Source organism: Euprymna scolopes, chromosome 11 (assembly GCF_053919585.1).
Source record: "Euprymna scolopes isolate OS-2025 chromosome 11, ASM5391958v1, whole genome shotgun sequence".
NCBI lineage: Eukaryota > Metazoa > Mollusca > Cephalopoda > Sepiida > Sepiolidae > Euprymna > Euprymna scolopes.
Window position 1 is genome coordinate 94,962,407 of NC_136492.1, and position 24,827 is coordinate 94,987,233.

General features: G+C 33.3%; 1 protein-coding gene across 3 annotated transcripts in view; it reads right to left on the bottom strand.

Moving 5' to 3' along the window:
* LOC145287971 (QRFP-like peptide receptor) overlaps positions 1-24,827 on the bottom strand; it is a 578,499-nt gene that overhangs the window by 403,142 nt on the left and 150,530 nt on the right. Inside the window, exon 2 of one of the 3 annotated variants that reach the window (XM_080135946.1) lies at positions 8,137-8,184. The exons of 1 other annotated variant lie outside the window; for it this stretch is intronic. The gene's annotated coding sequence lies outside the window, so the exon portion shown is untranslated. Of the gene's footprint in view, positions 1-8,132; positions 8,185-24,827 lie in introns of all 3 variants that reach the window. One more of the 3 variants, XM_080135945.1, reaches the window with a different exon arrangement.

A 24,827-nucleotide genomic window follows, 5' to 3' on the forward strand; every position in this document is an offset into this window, starting at 1 on the left:
ACCACTTATTTGCATATGCGAATAACATAACACTATAAATGGCAAGCCTAGGTTGGCCTAGGTGTGTCTTACTCAAATGCCACCGGAAGTGACGCCGAAGAGCGTACATGTCCTCCCACCAAGACTCTCTGACTCGACACCGTCATTTGTACATATTGTAAATATACCTTTTCTATAATACAATTATTATTGCGTTATCTTGTTGTTTGCGTCTTCATTGTATTTCCTTACTAATTATTGTTCAACCTTGCAACCACAACATCATGCATGTAAATTATAGAAGTTTTTGGATCAGTTTGATATTATTATGCAAAATAATAAAATATATACTAAGCACATGGATAACTTGAAAATATGTTTGCATATTTTTATGATATAAGATATATATATAAGATATAAGATACATATATGATTATAAATACCAAAATACGGTTTCTTCGTTTCAGATGTCAATCTTCAATGTAATTCGGAAAATGTAGACAGATTCTAATTACCGCCGTTTACAGCAATAAACTGTTTAACATATTAGTTTACCATCAACATCAAAATATTAAAATTCCGCATTTGCTATTACATTTACTTGTGAATGTCTTTCATTATCACCTATTGTTAGATCCAATATCAAGAATCAATAAATTCGATAAGCAACAACGTACAAGACAATTCAGCCGAAAACCTACAGTAGACAGGAAAGTGATACCCCTTAAGTTTTCATTAAAATTCAGATAAAATATTTGATATACTTAAGGAAAGCTATTTTCGAAATGTATTGGATTCAATTTATGTTAAAAAAAAGATTTGAGCCTGTTTACTGAGTCTGTTTTATTTTATATTAACCCGTTTTCTTGTTATTTGAATGCGGAAACAAAACAATTATGTCATATATTTATTTACATGAATTTCAATTAATGTTAAATAACAAATATTCATTAGAAAATAATATTCATTGAAAGCAAATTCCAATTTATTTTGCGAGGTTGAGAAGGAAATATTTGCCATGGTAACCGGTTTTGTTTCCATATTCAATGCGCGTCTTATTGAGGCAATATGACATCACAAACAATAATGACACCTGTGTGTGTGTGTGTGTGTGTGTGTGTGTGTGTGTGTGTGTGTGCGTGCGCGTCTGTGTGTGTGTGTGATTCCGTACCTCCAGTCACTAGCAGAGATAATATAAGAGAGGAAAATTAAAGAGCGAATAGAACAATGTAATAATCTATCGATTACTAGTTTACACCATGTAAATGAAAGTACATTTTTGTTTTATTTTAAAGCACAAAGAAGACGCGCTTACATAGCACGATTGAAGAAGAAACTTGTGATGGATAAAGCTCATTTCACATAACTTATAGCGTGATATAAAAATATGCCTTACTTTTAAAGTACTTCACTTAATTTAACTCTCTATTTCTCCCTTGTGAAGAGTGGGGCTTCATGCCCGTTCTATACATTCTCACAGTCTAAGACGTTTTAAACTTGGGACTATCAACTAGATCACTCGGTAATTTGTGTTACAAGAAAAGGGCTGTCCCTTTTTCCTGTAAATAAGAAAAAAAACATCAGATAAGTGGAAAATGAGATTAGAATAAGACGATACTTGAACCTTATAAGAAATGTTCAGAATAGATTCAGAATTTGAATGTTAGAATTTAGCTATAGTTTTGGAAATATATGTTGTTTGTGTCGTCAAAAGAATGTAATGGTTCATTATTTTATGATAACTGAATTAAAAAGGTCAGCCAGAAAAGAATGAACAATACAAATTAAAAAATATATTGAAAAAATAGATTAGGTTGAAAAATAGGTTAGTGAGAATTCTTTGTATGCAGAAGTATGTTTTTGAGAACGTGTGCTGAGCCACGTGAGCGGTCGCATTTAGAAAACACATCTGACGTCATAGCAGAAAGGAAATTCTCAATAATAGAAGCTAGGATTAGCAGATTAGAGAGAGAGAGAGAGAGAGAGAGTCAGCAGTCGAGCAGTTGAAGCAGAACAGCTGAGTCTGCTAGTCAGAGAGAGAAAGAGAGAGAGAGAGAGAGAGAGAGAGAGAGAGAGAGAGAGAGTTGGAGTCAGGGTCCTTTGGATGCGTAGGAAAGAACATTGAACTATGCAGAAACGAATTTGAATTGCTGACGTCATCATCATTTCGACCGGTCAAATGCAATAAAGAACATCATCGATTTTTGTAACTGTTGTCTTCGTGTCGTCATTCACCAATTGAAGGTAACGTGTTAATCATCTTAATATGAACTTTGTATAACACCCTTCCAAGTAATGTGTCCCCCTCCGCCATCATAAGTAATGATTCCACTCTGATGTAAAAAAGAAGAGTTTAACGAAAGAAAAAGAAATGTATTCAAAGTTATGGAATCTGGAGTATATCTACACGTATGGAAATGAGCGAAAGTCCTTTGGGGCGGGGGCTGTAATCAAAGTCTTTGCACTTACAAGTTTCTTTTGTTTTCCCTTTTTTTTTTTTGTTTGTTTCTTTTGCTGGGGTGTTTCACAACTCGACGACGACGCAGTTAATCCAAGATATTTCCTTCGGCGGGGAATAAGTTCACATAGCCATCTCACGTGTTTTCTTTTCTTGCTCGCGCGTTATATATCTGTCGCTTTCGATATCAAATCGTTCGTTCGGCACATCCATATCTCTTTCGCATGATGGGAAAAAGCCATCGTCTCTTTCATGAGGAAGTAAATTCATCGCATTCTCTCGCATGACTGGAGAAGGTCGCGTCGTCCGCGTCTCGTATATCGGCATCTCGTTTTCGCATGAGGGGAAGAAGTCGACCCCCCTCCTCCAACGAGGAGAGAGACCTATTAACAGGTTGGCGACCCAAACCGAAAAGAACGACTTCCACTAGTGTCCAGTTAAGAAAAGGGAAAGAGGAAGCGATAGCTCTTCCGGTCTCCCCTCCTCCACCTCTGCTTCACAATCCGGTCTAAAAATAGACTTGACGAAATCTCCAACCGGTAAAGTCTCTGCATGTTTTAAAGGGGTGAAGGTATATTGGTAGACATCCCTCAGTTCCAAAACGACTACTGCACTAGCCTATCTTGTGGGAATCATCTTTTATTTTACCTCGGTGACGAAATATAAAGAACAAGAACGATATATCTCGTCAGCCTAAAATTAAGTATTTAAATTTTGATTTAAATACGCAATTCAATTTAAATACCAGGTCACAGTAGTCACCACTTATCAGGGTCCGGAAGCCCTTCGGGGATGAGGGTTATTGCGTGTACGGTGATCAATGGGATGGTGTCATGGTATTCGTTGGTATTGGAGGTTTGATAAAGTGTCTTATTTGGAGGGGCGGTTCATCAGGAATTTGTTTATGTTGGACTTGAAGATATCCAAGATAACCCCGACCCTTGAAAGCTAACAATCTGCCCCCCTCTTGCTGCCACTAAAACCCTACATTATACATACGCCTTAGTAGTGGAATCCTAAGCCCCAAGCTCCTAACTTTCATATGCTAACTTACTAACAGTCATCACTAAACATCTATACATTTCTACCTCTGACATGCATTAGAGTTCATTCCTATCCAGTTTGGTACTTACCAGCCAAAGTATGCACTCGGATGCAAAGCGATCTTCATTACATAACAATTACCTATTCCTAGATTGTTTTGCAACAAACAATACTTAACAAAATCCGATACTCCGTCATGCAAAACTCTCGATGACTCTTAAATGAAAACTGAAATTATCTCCCCCTCAATAGTAGAAACACTGACACAACCTCTATTTGCATCTACTGAAAATTTGCCCAAATCTCTATTTACTTAATTATACATACGGAATACGCCATGACTTATTATGTACCTCCAGTTACACCCTAAGTGTACTGCACCTACACCTTAACCTTCGTAAATCTAAATATACAGTGACTGGGCAAAATTCTTAGCTGAATTCCTCATACCTACTCAAACTATAACGTTATCCTGAACCTAAACTAACATAAAGTTTAAAAAAAAAATGGAAAAAACCTAAGGTAAAAGTCTTAATCCGCACTCAGGCTTTTCTAACAAGCCGCCCCACAAAACTGCTTCCACTGCATGCCCCTAAATCACTTTGATGAGTGTAACTATTCATTAGATATATAACCTCTACAAACTAACCCTGTAACATTAACTTACCACGCGATGTCGCAGAAATACCTGCATTAGGGCCCAGGCGCAGAGAAAACCTTCTCAAGGCTGATGCACCCAGTAGATCTTCCGAGATCACCCGTCTAGGAGAAGGAAAACTCTGAAACTAAACCAAAGGGGAGGGAGGCCTCTACAGTTTTGGATGACAACCTTCCTAGAGCTGGTTACTCAAACAAATTACCGGTCTGCAAACCTAAATTGCTTAAGGAGTAGAAAGGCTCTGTCTATAGCCGGCTTCCATATTCCTTCTTTGCCTATTAGTCAGGCGCAGAGACACTATCACAAGTGAATCGACAAAACAATTAGTGGTAGATCTTGTTTCTTGTCTATGGCATTGAATGCCGTTCCCCACTCCCGACAAATCCCACCCCTCTTAACTGGGCACTTGGGAGTGCTTGAGTACCACAGATGCCTGTGCAATTAGATTTGGGTGGTCTTCTTCTAATGGGCTGAGGGTACCGGATTGACAGTTCCTGGATGCTGTTTCCGACTGGTAGTACAGGAGCCCTGACTCCTTGATAGCGCTTAGAGCGGCTGCTCCATCAACAGTTATATAATATCGGGATGTTTGTAGTGCCATGTCGCGCATGGAAAGGGACCCTGCATTCATCCCCGATGGGCTTTCCTGAGACCACAGTCCTAGTTGAAGAAAGGTCACTAATGGTCTACTTGTGTTGCATGTCTGATACCCTGCATAACCTCTTGTTCAGCTCCCCCTTACCTAACTGAAACTCTTTAAAAACATGATGACAGTATAATAAAAAAGTAAGTTTAAACCAGGCCTAGGGACAAGCAAATCCAACCTGTCCTCCTCCCTTGAAGCTTGCATTCACTAACATCCGTGGGCTTAGAACTAATTTAGCTGATTTTGAAGCATTTCTCCTAACAAATACCCCGGATATCTTAGCACTAAGTGAGACTAACCTACACTCCTCCATCCCCTCTAACCACTTTAACATGCCCGGATATCTCCCACTCTGTCGTAAGTGCTCTGACAGACATATGCACGGACTTGGAGTCTACATTCGTAACACCCTCTCCCTGACTAGAGAAACAAACTTAGAAACGGACGATCAAGCCTTTATGTGCTTTAGACTAAACATACAACATAACATTAGCTACTTTTATTTTCTCTACCGCTCTCCCTCGACCCAGGACTGCACCATAATAGACACAGTCTCTGACGGCATAGACACAGCACTCTCCCTCGACACTAGCGCACAAGTATATGTATTTGGTGACTTTAATGTTCACCACAAAACTGGCTTGGATTCTCTACTCACACAGATGCAGCGGGCAGCACAACACATAGTTTTGCTATATCTCGCTCCCTATCACAAATCGTTACGTTTCCAACCCGTTTCCCTGACCAGCAAGAACAACACGCATCACTTCTAGATCTGTTTCTGACTACAGTTCGCGAGGATTGTACGACAAATGCTGACAGTCCACTCGGGAACGCTGACGATGCAGTGATAATGGTAGAAATCGCCCTAAATTCTAGACCCAAAACTGAAGAGCCAGTGCTCAAAACAACGAGATATTATAAAAAGTCTGACTGGGAAGCCATCAGAGATCTTATCAGAGATGCGCCATGGCGAAATATCTTTTCACTTCCTGCTGAACAGTTCACAAATGAGACCACTGAATGGATCAAAACAGCAATTGAAGCACATATTCCCATGCGGAAATTTTATAGCAAGCCCACTCTCCCCAATGGTTTACTTCGACTTGCGCAAATGTCATTGCTCAAAGGCAACATGCATACCGCAGATTTAACCGACATAAGTCCAGTTCAAACAAACAGAAGTATATAGAAGCTAGAAGTAACGTTAAGAAAGATATACCGACAGCTAAGAGAGAATTTACTGAAACCACTAAAAACGCATCGAAGCTAAAAATTAGGAAATCGTGGCTTCTGGAAAATCTACAACAGTGTAGTAAGTAATGGGCAATCAACAATTCCCCCACTAACAACAATCACGAAGTTGTTTGTTCAGCAACCGACAAGGCAACTATGCTTGCCAGCCGGTTTGCCTCGAACTCCACACTGGACCCTTCCAACCACCCCCTGCTTGATTTTCTCTTTGCGGAGAGACGTCACGCTAGACGATCTAAAAATCACCCCTGCTCAGGAACACGCTATCATAAAAAACCTTAACACTTCAAAAGCATTTGGACCTGATCTCATCCCAGCTGTGCTATTAAAAACGTGCTCAGCCGAAGTAGCTCCAGTTCTCTCCAAACTCTACAACAAATGCCTTAATGAATCCTGCTTTCCGGGCTGTTGGAAAACTGCTTCTGTGGTACCAGTATTCAAGAATTCTGGTGAAAGAACTGACCCATCAAATTATCGCTAAACTTCTGACTGGCAAACAATATGGATTTAGACAAGCCCGTTCCACAGCTGGCATCCTCACTGTAATCTCTGAACGTATATACCATTCACTGGACAAAGCGGGGGAGGGCAGAGCAGTAGCTCTAGATATATCTAAGGCTTTTGACAGGGTATGGCACAAGGGTCTCCCCAGGAAAATTAAATCATACGGTATCACTGGTAGAATACTTAACATAATTAAATCCTTCTTAGATAAGAGAAAAATCCAGGTTGTCCTCGACGGTTGTACATCTAATAGTGTGATATAAATGCGGGAGTGCCTCAGGGGTCTATCCTTGGACCTCTATTGTTCCTAATATTCATTAATGACCTCCCCGACAAAATTGTCTCTGATGTGGGTATATATGCTGATGACACCACGCTCTATAGCAGGCATGAGAGGAAAACAAATGAACACATATCTAAAAAAATGGCAAAAACACTAGAGGATGATCTCCAATCTGTAGTGGAATGGGGACATGAATGGATGGTCATATTCAATGCTGCCAAGACTAAACTAGTTTCCTTCAATAATTACAAGAAACCTTCTCTGCCACCAATAGAAATCGCCAGTGACTCCCTGTCTGAGAGTACATCTTTCAAACTGCTTGGCCTAACGTTCACAGAAAACATGAGTTAGAACAATTATATTGAAAACCTTGCAAGGGCCGCTGCGAAAAATGTAGGCTCTCTCTACCGTGCTAGAAAACTAGTGACACCTGAAAGTATCCTGTACCTCTATAAGGCCACCATTCGCCCATGTATGGAGTATTGTTGTCACATTTGGGCTGGTGCATCTGCTGCTAGTCTCTCGCTCCTTGACAAGGTTCAAAAGAGAGTCGCCAATCTGATAAGCCCTGAACTGGCATCTAAGCCTCATCCTCTGTACCATCGACGAAATGTTGCATCCCTCTGCCTGTTCTACAAGTATTTTAATAGTGAATGCTCTGACGAACAGCAGACACTTGTGCCCCGACGACGTAGACACATTCGACAAACCCGACAGGCAGCTAAATCCTACTCCCGCACAGTAGAGATCCCTAGATGTAAAAGATCTTTCTACTCCAGTAGTTTCTTCTCCAAAACCGCTCGACTCTGGAATTCCATTCCAGGTTCCTGCTTCCCTAACTGTACTGACATGCAGAAGTTCAAGTGTAACGTGAACCGACATCTTGCTGCCCAAATCCCAACATAGTGCCCCAGTAGTTGTTGCCCCTAATAGTAGCCCCCTCCACCAAAGTGGCAATGTGCCTTGTTTGGGTTTAAAATGTAATAAAAAAAATATGTTATAAGAATCCATAGAACTGTACTATGTATAAATGTCTTCTCCCTCGCTCTCATTATCGTCAATCTTGTATCATATGTATCGAATATATGATCTCCAATACAGCTCCCCCTGCTATACAACATTTATAATTTGGTGTCCCATGACGATTTTATTCAGCAAGAGTAAAAAAAACGAACCATACCATGGAAACACAACGTAAGGGTCCATTGTAAAAAAAAGTCACAACGCGAAAAAAAAAAAAAAACTAAATAAAGAAAATGTTAGACGAAATAAAACAATAATTAAGAAGAAAGAAATACATACGTACACACAATGAATAAAAGCAAAGCAGATACTCTCACAAAAAATGTTTCGATATGCTGCAAAAGAAAAACAACAGTCGTAGATATGAATGAAAAAAACCCAATAAGAAACAGTTGTAAAAGCAAGTCACCATGTGTAAAATTCATTGATAAATGAATTTTGTTTAACAAATACACACATACACACCAGTAGAGAAATTGGGGTCATTATTATTGTTGTAAAATATAAGTCAATGTGTGTCTTTTTTTTACACGGTAGTCACCACTTATCAAGGCACAGAAGCCACTCAGGGATAAGGGTTATTGCAAGTACAGAACGTTAGTGTGGAGATTTAATGAAGTGTTTACTTAAGAGGGCGGTTCATTAGGAATTTGTTAACGTTGGACTTAAAGACATCCAAGTTGTGGTCAGGTGGGAAGCAGGCAGACGGAACAGAGTTTCACAGGCGTGTAGTTCTAAGAAAGAAGCTTTGTTCATAGAATTCACGTTTTGATTTAGGCACAGATAAAGGGGAAATTTTTCACACTGGATTCAGCTAGAAGGGTGTTTTTCATGAAAGATTGACGAGGGGGGAACCAGAGATTGGAGTTCAGACGAGCACCTGCCATGGAAATAACGATAAAACAAGGATAGGCTCGCAACGTCTCTTCTGTGGGAGAGAGGTTGCAGAGTAGAGAAAAGGGCATCCCCCACTAAGCCACGAAGTCTATTTTATACTCTGTCAAGGCAGGATAGGCTGTTTTTAGCAGCTCCTGCCCAGATATGGCAGCAGTATTCCATCCTTGGACGTACTTGGCTGTCACAGTTACAGTTGTAGAAAATTGCTTTAATAACTATCAATCAAACAAGAATTTATCACAAGTCTTGCACTTTTAAAACAGTATGTATAAATATCATTTTACAAAATCCTATTGTCTGTGCGAATGCACTTTTATTGAAAAGGCATTTCTGTGTTCATAGTAGAACCTTTCAGCTTTTCATGTGTTTTTTTTTATAGACAAATTTTTGTCAGACTTTGTTGAATTGTTGTTGTTACAGAAAAAATCCTGAAAAAAAGTTATAATTGTAAGTGGTAATCATAGTTTTGTGTAAATCATAGTTAAATGTACTAATGTATTTTTTAAAAATGTTTTTATGATGTTGAACAAATATTGTAAATTGACGTCTTGCTATGTGATTAACTATTTTAACACGTTCTTGTATTGCACATTTAAAGAAGGCGGGCAAGCAGGACCAAGTGGCATGCTACAACGTTACGTAAAACAAAATTGCGTAATAAGATTGTGCATCAATGCAGTGAAGCAAAGTTTTATTTTCATCTTTCATTTTAGTGTATAAAGTATATTATTATCAGTAATACAGATTAAATGTTAGCAAAATTTAAAAATAGAGGATGACTACTTCAGATGTCGAATGAGGTAGATTGGGTTTAAACTTTGCATCAATGACGTGTGAAAAGGAACGTATGAGTGAATAACAAACCATGAGACAAAATGCTTTTGCCACGTTTTAAAAATGAATGGACGTAGTTCTCCAGAACAATTATATAGATTACGATAAGTAACTAATCACACTCACTATAAGCCATAACCCGGAGTACCATAAACTATAATATTGCACATGTTTAAGTGCAGATATTTAAAGCTGTCTATATATATATATATATATATATATATATATATATATATATATATATATATATATGCTTGTATAAACTTGCGTTTTTTGTGTATTTATATTCATAATAAAAACCCTTTTTTTCTATTTATTTAAAAAGAAAATACATCTTTCTCATATATGGGTCGTGGAATTGCATTAATTTAAAAAAAAAAAAGATCGAACTATTTTTTATATTCTTTTAAGAATTGATTAGGATTAATTCCCCATAAGTTTTTTCGGTTTTCTTATTGGATGATCATCTTTAGTTTACTATTACGTGTAATTATATTCATGCACATATTCTACATGATTAATACTTGCATAATATTTGCGTAAAATAATTATAGTGAACACAAACCTTATTCTATATATATATTTATGTATGCGTATATATATAAATTTGTTTAAAACAAATGCCTACAAAACTCCTCTGTTTTTTGTCTACAATTTTTGTCTTAATATATAGGGTATTCTAACACATGCAAAAAATATATATTTGGATTTTAACTGAGAAAAGAGGTTTAGAAGACTGAAAATTAAAGAAATTGAATTCACCAGATGTAGGTCGAATCACCGCATTACGAATATGCATGCGTAACGTAATAGCTATCGGTTCATTAGTTAATTGTACGCCTTGCAGAAAACATGTCTGCATAGCCAAGGCATTAAACCCAAAGAAATAAATCGTAAGCTAAACGTTTTGGTTTCGAGTCTCGGCGATGGTGCACGAATATTGGGTTCAATATAATATAATAATAAATACGAAATCTGCATTAATCGAAATATAATATTTAAGCGTATTTTACAACGGGGCAATTCCGAGCAGCCTTCTAGTATGTATATATATATATATGTATATATATATATATATATATATATATATATATATGTATATATGTATACATCATTATCATCATCATCATGACGGGCTCCTTGCCCGGACCAATGTGACTCTTCCTCTCCAGAGTTCCCTGTCTTCCATCAGCTGTCTCAGATCTTCAGATTCACAGTTGGCGTCATGTGCTGGATGTACGTGGATCTAGGTCGTCCTTTGCTTGCGCGTCCGTCTCGTTGAGTCCATAGCAATATATCACTCACCAATTCATGCTTGCTCCTCAGACAATGACCAGCAAATCGTAGGCGTCTTTCTCTGATGGTATTAGATATGGTAGGTAGGTTGCCATAATGTTGCTGCTTCGTGGCATGATTTTGCCAAGGTATATTTAATACTGTTGGTAGCATGTCTTGTTTTGTCCGGGTGATGGCCTGGGCACTTTTGCAGTTATCTTTCTGGGCCAGAGCCAATAAAAATTCTTTTCCTCAAATCCGATTACCTTGTATCTAAAATTTCGAGTTGTTACACTCCAAATTGGCATAGTAATTTGGTAGAAAACGTAAAAATGAACTATTTCGAACTTTAACACTATTTTTTGTCTCTTAGCAGCTATTATTTTGCGCTCGATGCAAATGAAAAGTTGGACCCAGGTCCAAGAAACGCACATCTAAAATATCAACTGTTTAGACCCAAAATTGGTGAAGGAGTATGGTATAGTTCGAAAAGGTTAAATCTTTAAACTTTGACCCCTTGGCTGCGAAATTTCCATCCAAAATCTAATTAGATTGCGAGCCCAATGTCTGAATATACTGCAAGTTAAAATAATATTTTAGGCCTAAAATTGGCAGAATAGTTTAGTAGATACCATCAAGGTAAAATCTGCAAACTCTGACCCCTTGGCAGCCAAATGTTCGGTTCAAAACGAATTAAAAAGATTGACCTCATTATGACTATGCTTTATTTCAAAGTCCAAGAGTTTATGCCGAGTAGTTTGGTAGAGACCACAAAGGTAAAGTATTTTTTTTAACTTTGACCCAAATTTTGACCCCTTAACATTTATTTTTTCGAGCTCAAACCAAAATATAAAGTTTGATCCTGGTCCAATTAATCTTATTTGAGATTTCAAGTTTTGGGACACAATATTTCTTTAGTAGAAATCGCAAGAGTATCAAATCTTTGGAAATTTGACCGCAATTTTGATCCTTTAGCAGTTATCTTTTGGGGGCTCAAATAAATGAAAAAAAATTGTACCCAGATCCAAGTAATTTATATATAAAACTCCAAGTATTTAGACTTAAAATTGTCAAATTTCAAGTTATTAGACCCTGCAGTTTGGTAGAGAAAGCAAAGATTAAATATTTTAAATTTTGCCCCTAATTGTGACACTTAGTATTAGATTTTTTGGGGGACTCAACGGAAATTAAAAACGTCGATTCAGGTCCAAGTAACCTACGCATGAAATGTCAAGTAGTTAGAGTCAAAATTGGTGCAGGAGTGTGGTAGATTTTTAAAAGGTCAAAACATTAAACTTTAACCTCTTGCTGCCAAATTTCCGCCCAAAATCTATTTAGATATGTAGTTCAATGTCTGAATATAGTTTGGTATATTTTGCAATGTTAATTTTTTTTTAATTTAAGCTGTTCAATTTTCTTTTTTGTTTTCCAGTTCGATTTTTGTTATCGGCATTTTTTTATTTGAATGTTTATTTAGCTTTAAGAGAAAATGTTTTTTTAAGTTGTTATTGCTTGAAATATTACCTTTAAATATTTAATTAAAAAGAAAACTTGGTTTAAAAAATGTTTATTTGAATTTGGTTTATTAATTCAATGAGGAAATTATTTAACTTTCTAAATTTTTATTTACGATGTTACCTTTAATATTACAATTAATTTAAAAAAATATGTCTTACGTTAAATAAATGAAACATATTTGGTTATTTTCTTTTTTAAAAGTTCAAAGTTTTTCCAGTTTTAGTTTGGTGGTTGCTTTGATGCTCTTTAAATGTTCATTTTGATCCGTATCTTTTGGCAATTCTCATATTTTGTTTAAAAGAAAACTGCATTAAATTTTTGAGGCTATAGATTATTATAGTAAACTGTGGTGTAAATTCACACCCAAATGAACAACATAGCAACCACGCAGTGGATGCTACAGGCAAGCAACAATTAATGCTCTAGTTCTATGTTGAAAAATCACAAATAAAAAATATATAGTAATACACGGGCCTGGTTTGGAGAATTGAAAGAACTTCAGTGTATACAACGTTATTTGTTTGTTTTTCGGCATGAATGCATACAGACTATTTTTGTTACCCACCCTTTCATGAAGGTTCTTGATTTCCGATTTGAACCTGTGAGCAGGTGTAATAGCGATTGTGTAGGTTCTTCAAGAAGTGGGAGTTTCACCTTACCATTTGAACAGCATATTCCTGCTGGCTCACTTGGCCATCTTTTCGCGAGACAATGGAAGCATTTCTTACATAGAGCCTATTTTTATGTCAGCGTGTTCAGCATAATTAGAAGAGGGAATATATTTGAATGCTTTTAAAGACCAGCGTAACTTTGTTATTCATGAATGTCCTTCCAAATTGGCTCTATATTGTATCTGAACCTCCACCCGTCTGTCTCGTTGCTCTACATTTTCTGAAGTGCGTACAGTGGACATGGCTGAAGCATTTTTCCTTAAACGTATGTTTTGTTGTTCTTCGGGTTCGGAAGCGCATGCAACAGACTGGCCTAATGCCTTTAAGACGATTCTTTCGTTGCTCTTCAGCCGAACTTGAAACATGTCAATAACTTTATCTTGGGTTTTCGTCCATTGAAGCTTGAGAAAGAACCTGGATTTTACTCTTTTCATTTGGGTAAATGGGGAGATTGGCATGCAGTGCACCGTCTAATACTGTGATTGAGAAACTACTTGTCGAAGGCCCATGCAAATTTGAATTATCACCAATTGCATCTGAATTTCATGAAATGAAGGAAGAACCACTCCCAACCGAATGACCCAAACGACCATTTTCAACAAATACGACCCTAGCATCCTCTGGCTCTTCTGCTGTGTCGTAGGGCACAGTAATTTTTTTATTGTTGTGCCATGCGCCTTCTTGCATAAGTTAATGCCTCGATGCACTTATCGATGACCTTCCCTTTTTTGGCATAATTGATAGGAATGTTCTCAAAATTAACAGTTGTAATATAAGTGCAATGAAAGTAATGCAAAATAGACTGACGAAATTATTATAATCGTTTGTTTAAATTTGTTAAAAAATGTGAACAAATATTAAATACAAGAGAAATTCAAAATTAAAAATATTTATTAAATCAATAAATAATTTAAGCAAGCAGTCAGTAATAGAAAGATGTAAATAGAAAATATCGTAACATAAATATATAAAAATATGGTCAGTATTTTTTAAAAAAATGGTAATACCTTGCTTAATATACAAGATTGTGTTGCGTCTGTAAATATAATATTAGTAAAAAGAAAGAAAGCGAAAGAGTAATTTTATTTGGGGGGGGGGCTACAATTCATGTCACATCTAAAGTAATCTATGCCTGTTTTTTTGTTATAACGTTCAAAGTGTTGTTCTCCTTCTACTAAATAATACATTTTTTAACAATCATCGAATTAACCCCCAACCCACAAAAAAAATATTAATAAATGCCTCGCAGAATATTGGCTGACCATAACCTATAAAAAATTATTCTTTACTGTAGACAAATATTCTTAATTTTTTTTGAAAAATACTAAGCAGATGAAAAATATTTTCTTAAAACTACTTTTCAGTTAATAGGAAAAATGAAAAAAAGGATTTTTTAAAAAATAGTTCTTATTGCTTAAAATTTTACGATAATTTTTCATTAACAACGTCATTTAAAAAACAGTTCAAAAATGTAAAAAAAATATTAAATACAATAGAAATTTAAAATTAAAAATAATATTTCTTAAATCTATAAATAATTTAAACAAGCAGTCAGTAATAAAAAGATGTAAATAGAAACTATCTTAACATAAATATAACAAATATATGGCCAGTAAATGAAAAAGAGAAAACTGGTAATACCTTGCTTAATATACAAGATTGGGTTGAGTCTGTAAATGGAAAAGTAGTAAAAAGAAAGAAAGAAAGGGACAAAGTAATTTGGAGGGGGGGCTACAATTCATATCAAAGTTAAAGTAATCTATTCCTGTTTTTTTGTTATAACGTTCAAAGTGTTATTGTACTAGATAATATTTTTTTAGCAATCATCGAATTAACCCCCAACCACAAGTAAAATGTTAAGAAAAATATGAAAAACAAGAAAAGTAATTTTTTTCAAATAAGTTGTAATTGCATGAAAATTTACGATAATTTTCTGTTGGTTGACGAAACATAGCTTAGTTTCAACTCGACGTCGATCGAGTAGCAGACGAGAATTTCTATATCAATTTGGGAATTTCTGTAAAATATATCAATAGCAGTAAAATAAATTTGACCATACTAGCAAACCAGCTGAAAGGAAAAGTCGCACGCAAGATAAATATGATATAATTTATTATTTCAACAAAAGGAAAGAATTTCAGACAATAATAAAAAAGAGGGCGTGGTTATGATTTAGGTTTTTAAAAAAGCAGTTAATGTTATTGAGAACTTGGCGTGTGTATGCATGTGGCTTTGTGTGCGCTTGTGCCTGTTGTCATACCAACATAGCGGTTGCATGCATGCGCGTATATATGCGTACGGGTGTGTTACTATAGAAACCAGATGTAAGATTTGGATGTAAATGGCAATTTTCGTATATACAATGTCTTTTGGGAGTAGTTTCGTATAATTTTATTTTTGTAAATGTTCACTTAGAAAAGAATTAACCCCCCCCCAAGATTAACAATAAATTATTGTCTTTCATTTAATGCTGAAATTAAGACGATTGGAATCATCGTTTCTTAGGAGTTTTGATTATTAGATTAGCCAATCAAAACTGTTCTTAGTGTCCACACAAATTGTTGCTTATACATATATATATATATATATATATATATATATATATATATATATATATATATATATATATATTTCTAAGCAAAAATGATACATGCATTCATTCATTTACCTTTAAATATATGAAACCAGTTTTCGTCTCTATCGTGCGTTTTCAAGCGATTTATTTTTATTAATCTATTTTTGCTTAGAGATGTAAAAATCTCTCTGGGTACTAGTCCGTTGTGATGTTAAATGGACAGTTTTTTAATGTCTTCAAATGCTAGCACGTGACTCTCGTAATAATATGTATTTACCTTCAAAGAAATAAAGCAAGCCATATTTCATAAAAAAATGTCACGTAAGCCGCGTACTTGCACATAAACAGATTTAAAACCCGTTCCTTTGACATCGAATTATCCAGAGATATTTTTATATCTGCAAGAGAGAAAAAAGAATTAAAAAAAAAAACATCGCTTAAAATTCCTCGATCGAGTCGAAGCTTGTTTCCTATCTTTAAAAGTAAATAAATAATATTTTTAAGGAAAAAAATAACATATATAGTTTTGGTTTTCGTCAAACTTTTAATATTCATTCATAACAATATTTCAGAAACAGTGTCGCCCTATTTCTTTATATATAGATACAGAGATAGATGAAAACAGAACAAATCAAATTATATGTTCATCAACGTTTCGCTTTTATTTCAAAACTTTCCCAGAATTATTTAATTGAGGAAAATAAAATACTAGTACAATATTTGAAAATATACTTTATGTATTTGTTATATTTTAGAAAGAGCAAAGTCGTTGGCATTTCAAAATAGGTATGGCTTTTCTTTTTTCTAATAATAATATATATATATATATATATATATATATATATATATATATATATATCCTAAATGAAGCGGTTGCAAAACCTTAACTAAAAATGGAATGCAATTAGACTTCCTAACTATTGAGTGTATATCGTAGTACTAGATTATCAGTATAAATCAGTTGTCACGTGATAATACACAATTCAAATTTAGTACTCTCTTGATTGAGATTAATTAAACCACTTAGATCTGAAAACCCACAAAACACGTATAGGTGAGCATTAAAATATTTGTAACAGATTTTCAGGACTGTTTTGGAGAGAAAAATTGTTCCGTCGTTCTCCTATACAAATCAGTGATAATGTCCGCCTATTTAGCAAGAACCAGGCTCAACTTCGCTTAACATTGGCGACCAAAATAGAATGTTTATAAGTGATTAAGAGATATATGCGAAATACGCACAGGCAAAATAAGGATTAATCAAAATGTTGCAATTATGATGAATTGGATAGCAACGACAATTGATTAAAGACATGCGAAGCGAGATTAGTATGAAAGCAATGTCAATGATCTTTCTTTCTAATTAAGAGCTTCCTAGACATTGTGCAGACAAATGTTGAGTTTAATAATTAACAGGTGCAACCGTGTAGGAAGTTAATATGACCGCTTTTTAATAACTCTATTATCGCCACAGTTTAAAACTAATAAATGCATATGTAGAAAACCATCCGGTTGACAAGAGAGTTTTGAAGATGATGAGCGTAGTGGTAGGCTATCGGATGTTGACAACGATCAATTAAGAGAATTACTCGAAGCCAATCCACACACAAATGTTCGAGAACTGGCATCTGAATTAGACGTAAACGACTATTCCTACCCACTTCAAAGAAATTGGAAAGACTTGATAAATGGGTGTCTCACGAATTGAACAACAACTAAAAGAAACGCCGTTATAAAGTGTTACTTTGCCTTCTATTATGCAACCAGAACGAACCGTTTCTCAACCAGGTTGTAACTTGCGATGTAAAGTGGTGTTTTCACGACAACCTGCGACACTTAGCTCAGTGGTTAAACGCCGACAAAACTCCAAAACGCTCTCTCGAAGTTAGAGTTTCAGCAAAAGAAGTCATGCTGACTGTTTGGCTGTTTGCGATCGGCCTCATCCATTACATTTTTTTTTGGATGCATGCGAAATCATTTCGGCGGAGTATTACTGCCAATAAATGAATAAAATACACCAGAAACTTTAACAACAATACCCAGTATTAGTAAACAGAAAAGGACCCATTATTCTCCACGACAATGCCCGACCGCACGTTGCTAAACTGACTCTGCCGAAGTTGAACGAATTGGGGTACGAAAATCTGACTCATCCGCCGTACTCTCCAAACCTCTTACCTACCCGCTACTACTTTTTAAACATCTCGACAACTTTCTGCGTGAGAAATACTTGAAAACCTTAAGTGATATCAAAAACTCCTTCAGCTACCAGAACGCAGGATTTTTACGTTACTGGTATGAATACACTTGTTTTGCATTGACAAAAGTGACGGTGCTTATTTTCATGGATACATTTTTGTTTGAGACGAGATATGTTCATCTGAATTTAAAAGTTGAAAACCGCAAGAACTTTTTCGTCAGACTGATAGTTAAAAGTGAGTTTGCAGATCGCACAAAACTAAGGTCAAATACTTTTCTTTTCTTTTTCTAAACGCAACATGTTTTTGGAAATTTATTGCATTATTCAGTTATTCAGTTATATCTACTATTATATAAAGGAACTGTGTCTGTGTGTGAGTTCATTCTGTATTGACTCCAAAACGGACAATTATTTTCAATTTTCACACAAATGTACATTAGGTACTTGGTAGTGTTCTTAGATAGGTTTTGGATCGGAATGTCTTCGATTAGTACCGATAATCGATGATTGAGATAATCCGATGAAAGAAAGAACAGGTGGTTTTGACAAAAGATAACACTTTTATACATACTAACATTACAATTACATTAGAGAAGTTGTATTACTACACAAGCTGAAAGAAAAAGCAGATAAAACCAAGAGTAGTTTCTTTTATATTAGCGGGCGTGTTTGAAATCAATGTTTCTGCTTAAGGCACAAGTAAACCATGGTACTTTAAAACTTAAATTCTAGCGATTATCAGCACACAGGGAGTAGAGCGAAGCATATAATACAAACAGTAGGTTTTTATATGACAGAAGCGCGTTCGAAATAAATAAAAAAGGAAATTATTATTTCAAAGCAAATGCTGAAAAATCATGGATTACATAGAAAAATGCGAGTATGAAATATAATATGGTTAATATTACTAATAGAAAATAAAAAGAATTAGTTGTTAAAACTTAAAAAGAAAAGACGAACTGTTCTAGTAAAATATAATAAATTTATAATAAAATTATTGCAGCATTACAAATGCATATGCAGTGTTAAATTGAATTTTAAAAAAATCTTACTGCTGCAATATTTTAATTTTTAACTTTATCATATTTTTACAAGAATATCTTGTCTTTTTCTTTTCCATTTTAAAAAACTAGTCTGTTTATTTTCTACGCTTATTCTGAATAAAATTACTTTTCATGCCCGAATTTTCTATTTTATATATATATATATATATATATATATATATATATATATATATATATATATATATATATATATATATTAAATAGAAAATTCGAGCATGCCGCACTCGTTAGATGTGAAACAGCAAAATAGTACTGCATGTGGATGACTATATATATATATATATATGTGTGTGTGTGTATTTATATATATATATATATATATCACAAGTATTTTCTATGTAATATAAATTAAATATATTATATAATTCTCTATGTAATATGTATATATGCATATATAATATATATATCATAATATATATCACAAAAATATTTTTTTTAATTCCATATTTACTATACACACACACACACATATATATGTATATATACATATATGTGTATTTATATATATATCACACACGTATTTTCTATGTAATATATATTATATATATATATTATATAATTCTCTATGTAATATGTATATATATATATGTATATATAATATATATATCATAATACCATATTTACTATATACCCACACACACACATATATATATATATGTATATATATATATATATATATATATATATATATATAAATGTAACTCCTTGTTCGTTCGCAATTAATAGTCTAAAAAAACACTTGACGGATGGCTTCCACGTTTTGGTATAATATGTTTACTATATCCATGTGTGTTTTTATATATTTCTTTTTAATTATAACATTATACTTAATTTTTCTATGATAAATAGGTGGTTTTCTTTGTACCGATAGGCCATTTTTTATTTAGGGACAATTATTTATTACCGCTTCCTGTCACGTGACCAGTGATTCCAATTTAGCGGTTTTCCTGCTAAATCTGATTTCGTTTGCAATCTAGCGGGGAATTCTAGAAAATCTGGATATATTTGGCACCCATACACCTGCAATTTTAGATTAAAAAATAAAGAAAAGCGCTTGAAAATACTTTAAAACATAAAATAAACTCATTCATGTAAGTAAAAAAAAGTAGCATTTATTGCCTTTGGTAACAATTATTTATTGATTATTTGTTTTGTTTTTCATCTTTTTTTCGGCTAACCATTCTTAAATCTCGCTATAAAATCGATTTTCCCAAGTACATTTTAAGTGGGGGGGGCATTTGAACCTCCGAAGTTTAGTTTAAAATACGATCTAAGCAACCCCGCTTAATTTAGAAATATTTAGTCGAAAATTGTAAAAAGCAAGAAATAAAAGCAAAAAAAAAAAAACTTATATCAATACAGTAGAATTTAATTATCTAACAACCTAAATACTTTTAACATGCTAAAACAAATTTTTTTTTGTTTTTTTATTTTTCTAATTTCAAAATCTGTTGCACCATTAGTGTGATGTTTAATTTGCAGTATATTTCAATTTAACTTTTAATATAAAATGTTGAGTTTATAATTTGTTTCTTGCAAAGAAAAATACCCTCTCTGAAAAAAACATGTAAGCTTTCTGGGGAGCTAACCGCTTCAATATAATTCCAGAAACATATAGTGAGAAAACACGGAACATTTTATGTATTGAATATACTATATTTATAATTTTTTTTATTGTAGGACGTTAAAATATGGAGTTTTGTTGGGGGGGGTGAATTAGCGATTTTTGAAAATTTCAGATGATAAAAGTTAAAAATCTAGCGATTTTCTGGACATTTCTTTCTCCTGATCTCGCGGGTTTTTTTTAAATCTCATAAAAAGGATATTTTAGTCTCACTAGCTTAATGTAAACAGAATATGTTTACAATATCGGTAAATTTTCAATGGGTTTAATCACATGATTATTGATAATGTAACCATGTGAGTGAAATTTGATTTAAATTAACCACACGTGGTCGCTTTCCTATCAGATATTCTTCGAAAAATGGTAGCTACATACAAAATGAATGCCGACGCTCAAAGTGTATAAACATTTTGACCCTTCCCTTTACTTAAAAGTTCACCAAAACTTAGGAAATTAACCAATTTTAATGAGAATTTCAGTATTTATCAAATAATGATCGCAGAATATAATGAACTAATTATTTTTACTTAACTCTTAGTGATAATGTTTTATTTTGTTTGAACAAAAAATACCTTTACTAAAGTTATGGTTTTCAGTAGTAAATAAAAAACGTAAGAATTTATTTTGGATTTTTTTTATTTAAATAAAGCATCGTAATTTGTAACAATAAAAAAAATTTTTTTACAAGAACATTCCGCAAAAAGCCCCTAAAGTCCGTATAAATGAATTCAATATAACTCGAAGAAAAATGAATTTCTCGCATACTATTCAGAAAATTAAAGATTCAATTAGATTCCTATTTCAGTCACCTAAATTATTTAGGGTGAAATGAGTTTAGGAATTTATAGCCAAACCTAAATATTTTTTTTTGTTTAAAAAATAGCATTAATACAGTAAGTTAGGTAAAATTTGCATAGAATGCTCTGCTTTACGGTTGTTGTAAAAATGGAACGGAAATTTGAATTTCTTTCCCTTTTAAATTCGGTACATTTTAAAATTACGTCCAACTCATCGTTCACATTCGACACGTCAACTTTATAGCTTTTCGGTTATGCTGGCAAGGTTAGGGGTGTCTATTCCGAAAGCCGTTCTAACATGGGTAGATTCGTAGGTGTGTCAGAAATTTCGTGAAAAATAGTGAATAATTCCACCCTGTCTTTCAAAGCTTATAACTCCTAAAAAAATGTAACTAAAGCCCTAATTTTTTTTTCAATTAAAGGAGCAAGGACTAAGGTTTCATTGCAAAATACAAAAAAACAAAAACAAACAAACAACGTGTTTTTTTAAAAAAGATTTTAAACTTCGGACTTCACAGTTAAATTTCTAAAAACACTACCTTTTTGTTTTAAATTTGAATATATTATTTATTGACCTTTTCTCTTCAATTTGTGATATATAACACTTTTGCGAGTAAATTAATTATTTACTTTTTAATAGACATTTCAAAATGGGAGCCGTGAATTATTCGACCCCCTGTCTTTCCAAGCTAATAACTACTCGAAAAATGTAATTCAAGCCATATTTTTTTCAATTAAAGGAGCAAGGACCAAAGTTTCATTAAAAATAAAAAAAACAAAAGAAAAAGCAAACAACGTGGTTTTAAAAAACAACTTCGAACAGGTAAATTTGTAAAAAACACTACATTTTTTTGTTTTAAATTTGAATATATTATTTATTGACCTTTCCTCTTCAATTTGTGATATATAAAACTTTGGTGAGTAAATTAATTATTTACTTTTTAACAGACACTTGAAAATGGGGGGCGTGAATTAAAAAAAACGTTTGTCTAAAATATTATATCCAGTTTATTGGAATGAGTATAGAATTTCACATAGATCCTAAAAATATCGTAACAATAGAATCAATAGAAAAATTTTGATAGATTTTTAAAGTTAAAAAAGTGAAAAATATTGAGTTCGTAAAATGCATTACTGTTATTTAAAAAATAAAAAAAAATAGTTCTATTACTTTTAAAACAACTTTAATAGTTTATTTTGAAAGTATAATCCATAAAGAAAATAAACAACTCACTTTTAAAAGAGAAATTACTAGTTTTTTATATTTTATTCGCAGTTTCGTGATAGGGGTGTAAAAAATTCCTACAGAAATTCTGATACCTCTACTAGATTGGAGTGTTTATTCGTTGTAAACGTACCCGACAACCTATAAATGTTGACATTTCGAATGTGAATGGTAAGCTGGACTTATATAAAAAATAACAAAAAGATATACCAAACTGACTTTTTCGTTTAAAAATGAAATTATTTCCCTTTCGTTATTAATTTTTTTTTTTTTTAATATTTTGTGATTTATATACATAAAGTACAATTATTGAATGTTACTGTTTTGATTATATTCGTTTGGGGGGCACAATTAAAAAATTAAGAAACCTTAAAACGGAGCGAAATTTAAGTTTCCGTTCTATTTTTTCAACAAACATAAAACAGCGCATACACACCAAGTTTTATCGTAATTTATAAGCATAATGTTGAAACACTAAATCCGCATTTTATTTATTTTTCTGCATAATTAATGATGGAAGTATTTTTCTGGTTATCCAGACCATCTGTTAAAAAAATAATTTGTACATTCTCTTAAAAAAATATCAAACTTTTCTCTACATTCACATAACTATTTACAGTGTTCATATAAAACATTCATCTGTTCTTTTTATAATCAAAATTCCGTTTTCAAAGAGAACCGTTTACTGCCAAATTTCTTTTAAACAAAACTGCAAGTTTTCCTGAAAAAAAAAAAACTTTCACCTAACAATTTATGGTAAAAAAATAATATTTTTTGGGGGAAAAAACAACAACTTTTATTGATTAAAAAGATTGCAAAAAATAATTTAAAAAAATAATAAAAGTAAATAAACGAACAAAATGCAATTTTTCTTGAGGAATCTGTTCCATTTTAACAAAGTGAGTCACAGCAACGCGTGGCCGGGTACAGCTAGTATATAATTATATATATATATATATATATATATATATATATATATATATAGTAAATATGCAATTGTACTTGTGTGATAATTTAAATCCATAAACGAAGTGTAAGTATATTGATCCAATCATTAAATAAATAAGAACACGTGATTATAAATGCATTAACAGTATACAGATTCTTACAGTGTAATGAATATTAATTAGTTGAAGTAATGATCATTTTGAGTTAATCCAATTTGAATGCAATTTGAAATTAATTATTATTATTATATCTGATTTAATGTTGTGTTCTTACAAGGCGTGGATGCGTCGTTGGCATCATTCAAGCACAAAGACATTGCCTTCGTTTGCAGGGATGAATTGTTGTTCGATAAAGTCCTCGGAAATACACACTAATAGGCATTGACTCTTTTATAGTAAGGTGTTTGAACAATACTGAATCGTAATCAACGATAAATTTTGAAAGGCTTGTTATAGTACAATTTTGTCCCGAATCAGAATTCCTTTCTAGGAGGAAGTTTTGTTTATTTGTTGTTTTTTTTCTACCTTTCTTTCTTATGCTATGTTTTGCGCTTTTGTGATTCAAGAAAATTGTATTCGGTAAAAAATGGGTAGGGGAATTATAAAAAGAAAATAGGTAGATATAGGTAGATATCACTAAAAAATTTCTGGTATTAATCAGTGTTTATATAATCGCGGATGATTTTAATTACTTCGTATTTTCAAACTTAGAAACAAAACTAATAAATGTTATTGACTTCGTGAACTATTTAATAGGTATGTTGCCTTAGTTTCAATGTAGATGAACTGTAAAAATATAACATCCATATATTCTGATCATTGCCACAATATACATTTAAACAGGATATATATATATATATGTGTGTGTGTGTGTTTCCTGCTTAAATGCACATGGAATATTGCAGCGTCTGACGAGAGCCACTCTCTCAGTCACTAAAAGTCCATGTGCCAGAAGATGATTTTTCAGCCCTGTCAGCGACTTGCACACCCTAAAGCAGACATGACACTTAAATTATATTTAAAATAAATATATATATATATATATATATATATATATATATATATATATATATATATATATATATATACCACTCCCCATGTGGGTACCAAATTGGTTAAAGGGATATATATATATATATATATATATATATATATATATATGATGTGCCCGAGGTGACTTTTAAGTCTTGCCAGCGACTTGCACACCCTCAAGCAGACATGACACTGAAAACGTTCACTGGTTTGGATGAAACTAACAGCGGCGGCACCTGTATTATCGTGCGCTTTCATGTGATTAACAAAACCTGCCTTAGAGCAACAGAGCCCGGTCACACACCTTACAGATCCAAAG